The sequence below is a fragment of the Neophocaena asiaeorientalis genome, unplaced genomic scaffold (genome assembly GCF_003031525.2).
Source record: "Neophocaena asiaeorientalis asiaeorientalis breed wild unplaced genomic scaffold, Neophocaena_asiaeorientalis_V1.1 scaffold175, whole genome shotgun sequence".
In the NCBI taxonomy this organism is placed as follows: domain Eukaryota; kingdom Metazoa; phylum Chordata; class Mammalia; order Artiodactyla; family Phocoenidae; genus Neophocaena; species Neophocaena asiaeorientalis.
This window is the reverse complement of record NW_020175390.1, coordinates 3,265,932-3,269,554: the sequence shown is the minus strand read 5'-3', so window position 1 is coordinate 3,269,554 and position 3,623 is coordinate 3,265,932. Positions and strand designations below refer to the sequence as shown.

The window sequence follows — 3,623 nt, the reverse complement described above, 5'->3', positions numbered from 1 at the left end:
ATATCAGGATTAGAAAGGTTTGATATATTTTCCATTGTTCCACAGCTTGTGGATGGTGGAGCAGAGATTATAAACTGCAGTCATTTAACCACAGAATTTAAAGAGAGGACACGTGATCCAAATCTGAAGTGTGATTTATAATTACTTAGAGTGGAGAGTGGTAGAGTTGTGGATCGTGTTTGCTGTGTTGATGGTGATGCTGATGCTATGGTGTGTGGGGGGTTGTGTAATTGGGGGCAGTAAAAAAACAAATCACATAATAGAATAAAATAGAAAGTCATTTCAGGAAGTGTGTAAAGACATAAATTACTGCAACATGTTCAGGAAAGTAAACATATTTTTTATTTGAACATGAAGGTATTGTAAGAAGATCAAGTTAGAAAGTTGGGTAGTTAAAAAGTAAAATAGGCAATTGTGAGTTAATCAGATCAGAGAAGCCGCTGTATAAACGCTATGAAGCTTGATATTTTCCTGAAGAATATTAGGAAATAACTGAAGTGCTTGAAGAAAAGTGGTGGAGCGGTCATATTTGTGTTGCAGCTCATTCTTCCATATGAAAAACAGATATTTTATTCAGCTTACTGAGATAAAATTTACACACATTAAAATGCACCTGAATGTATATACTTGCATAACTAACTCCATCACCCCAAATGTTCCTTCATGCCTGTTAGCAATCAAACTCACCCATCTTCAGCCCCAAATAACCAATGATTTACAGTAGCCAAAACTTGGAAGCAACCCAAATATCCATCAACGGGAGACTGGATAAACAGATGGAAGTATACTTATGCAATGAATTTTTTTTTAGCAATGACAAAGGATCAACCATGATGCATGCAGCAACACAGAAAAATCTCAAGAACATTATGTTGCATGAAAGAAGCCAGGCACAAGAAAACACGTTTACATTAAATTTCCTAACAGCAAAACTAATTATAGAAAACATCAAGCATGCAGGACTGCTTAAGGTAAGATTTTTTTGATGGCTTGGTAAGAAAACCCTTAATTATGGAGGTAATGATAGTTTTTTTGATAAATAGATTTGGGATATTAAGTTTCCTGCACTTGTATATTACAACTAAAACTTTTTAAAAAAACATTATTTTGGAAATCAAGATACCTGAAATTCAGATTTAAGTTACAGTTCTATTATGTATTAGCTATAAACTCTTCAGAAAGTTATGGTGTCTTACTGAGATTCAAAATCCTATAACCAGCATTTGACATAACTTTTCTCATTGGGCTTTGGTAATTATGAAAAGGCATGATACATATTAAAGTGCTTAATGGAGTATCTGGCTCATAGTAAACTAATTTCAAGTGAGGAGTAGATAGATATCAATACTGTTATCCTATCAGTGCTGTTACCCTATAAAAAAATTTTTTTTTTCCTTACCTTTTTCAAAAGCTGAGGAAACATCTGCTCAGTCTTTAGGGTCCTTGAGAACTGGTGACCCTTCCCCTCCTCAGTCTCTGCCTGGCCGGGCGCTGAGATGGCTTGGGGGTGCGGGGCAGGGTGGGTCACTGGTGCTTCTGCTTGGAGGATGAGATCAGGCAAGGGGGCAGGTCAGCGGGCACCTTGTGGCCCTTGAGCTTGACTTTGGCGAGGTGTTTGCCCAGGACAAATACCTCATCTCCCAGCAGCCTGTCCTGATCTACATCGGCCAGCTTCCAGACCTCCCCCGGCACCGTACGGGGCAGCACGGACTTCACCATCTCCTACTTGGCACTGCAACACATGATCTGACAGCTGAAAGGTGACAGTACGTAGATCTCGTTGCTGGTGAGCTTCTGCTTGTCCACCACCCACTCAACGTCATCAGTGTCCTCACCGGGCCCCTCACCATAGTCATGCCCCAAGCGCCTATTCTGGAGCCATACAAGGAATGGCCCTTCACAGCCTGGCCCGGCACACCATGCCATCATCCGGACGGTGTCACTGACCAGCATATCGTCCACCATGTCCAGCAGTTTGGGCTTCAAGGCCTGGAACTTCAACACAATGCATCTCTTGTCCTATGGGCCTTGATGACCTCTGAGAACTCTTTGGAGATACCCACTTCAGAAGCGTCAAAGGGCAGGATGATGCGGTCCACACGCTTGGTGAACCACTCCAGGCCCTCCACAAGGTCATAACCTCTCCTGAGGTGCTTTCTTTCCAGACAGAATCCCGGGAGGGCCGAAGGTGTGTATGCTGTCCAACACTGGGCTAGGCAGCTGGGCACGCATGAACCTGTGGGGGAAACTGTACCGAAGATGCTGAGCTTGTGGAAGTGGTGCCACAGAGGTCACAACGAGCAGGTGTCGCCGGGCACCACATCCTCGGCGAGGCTGTGTTTGGTGGCAAAAAAGGAGTCAGTGGTGTGCTCGGCCCTATATGCATTCCCAGGAAGCCCTTCTTCATCAGACGCCTCCTGAAGGTGGTTTTGCGCATACTGTACAGGTCCACGAGGAGTAGCTTGGGCTACGGTCAGAGTCAGAGTCAGAGTCCTCCGGCGGCGGGGAGTGGAACTCGTGGGAGCCTTACTGCTCCTCCAGGGCAGCAGCCTCCGGGGGATACAGTGACCGCAGCCCCTCGGCCACCATTTGGAAGAGCTCTGGCTCCTTCTTGTGGCGAGTGTTCTTGCCAAGCCAGCTGAACGTGCTGCCAGGCATGCGGCTGAATGCGGCTGGTCAGATGACTGGCTGAGAGCCGGAAGCAGGCAGAGAGCCAAGGCGGGCCGGCGGCGGGCCGGCATGCACTGCGCGTGCGCACCGCAGGCTCGGTTGTAGGCGCCTCTCTTCCGCGAATAATCTGCTGAGGTTGAGGAGATTTTAAATAGGGTATTGGAGGATTTACCTTAAAAGAACAAAGTAAATGCATCTGTCTGATCTTGTGACATCTACCATTTTGGAGCACACTGTGTGTTGCCGGGGGAGGTATCTCTACGTTCGCTAACTTAGAGAGATAGCACGAGTTAGGTGTTTTTATTGAGAAGATCAAGACCAAAGAAGACGTGACTAAATGTTCAGAGACTCAGTTTATGGGGATGTTATTCAAAATGTAAGAATATAACTAGGTGAAATTAGCCTTAAGAGCCAGTTAGAAAATAAGTTAAGAAAGCACACTTGTATATATGAGACAATTCATAATTTACTGCATTTATTTCTTAATTTATCATACTTTACCCATTGATGTTTAATAGACAAGGTTTGGTAATTTACTATCTCAAAGTATTTCTTTTTAAAAAGGAACTTGTAATAATGTATTAGCCCAGACTCAGACCAAAAAGTGCCTTTACTGCCCTATCAGATAGTCTGTGTTGGGACACACATTACATGGAAACTTGAAGATGCTCAATTTTAGTTAATGTTGGACTGTTTCACAGCAAAAGATCAAATAGTTTGTTTCCTTATACTTCCAACTAAATTATTCTGTTCTGAAAGAAACTAATCAAGTAGAATCAACTACTTATGTCTTGCTCTCATTTATGAAATTCGTTTGTTTTCCTATCGTGGAATAGAGTAAAGCTATGAAGTCATAGGTGTTTAATTTTAATATACATTAAAGTTTTATAGCACATGATGGGAATCTTCTTGTGTATTTTTGCATTTCCCGGAAATGACTCAGTGGTATTATT

The 3,623-nt window shown here is 43.3% G+C and overlaps 1 pseudogene; it reads right to left on the bottom strand.

Annotated features, from left to right (window-relative positions):
- Window positions 1–1,524: 1,524 nt before the first annotated feature.
- LOC112413730 (EH domain-containing protein 1 pseudogene) lies at window positions 1,525–2,658 on the bottom strand (annotated as a pseudogene).
- Window positions 2,659–3,623: the final 965 nt, after the last annotated feature.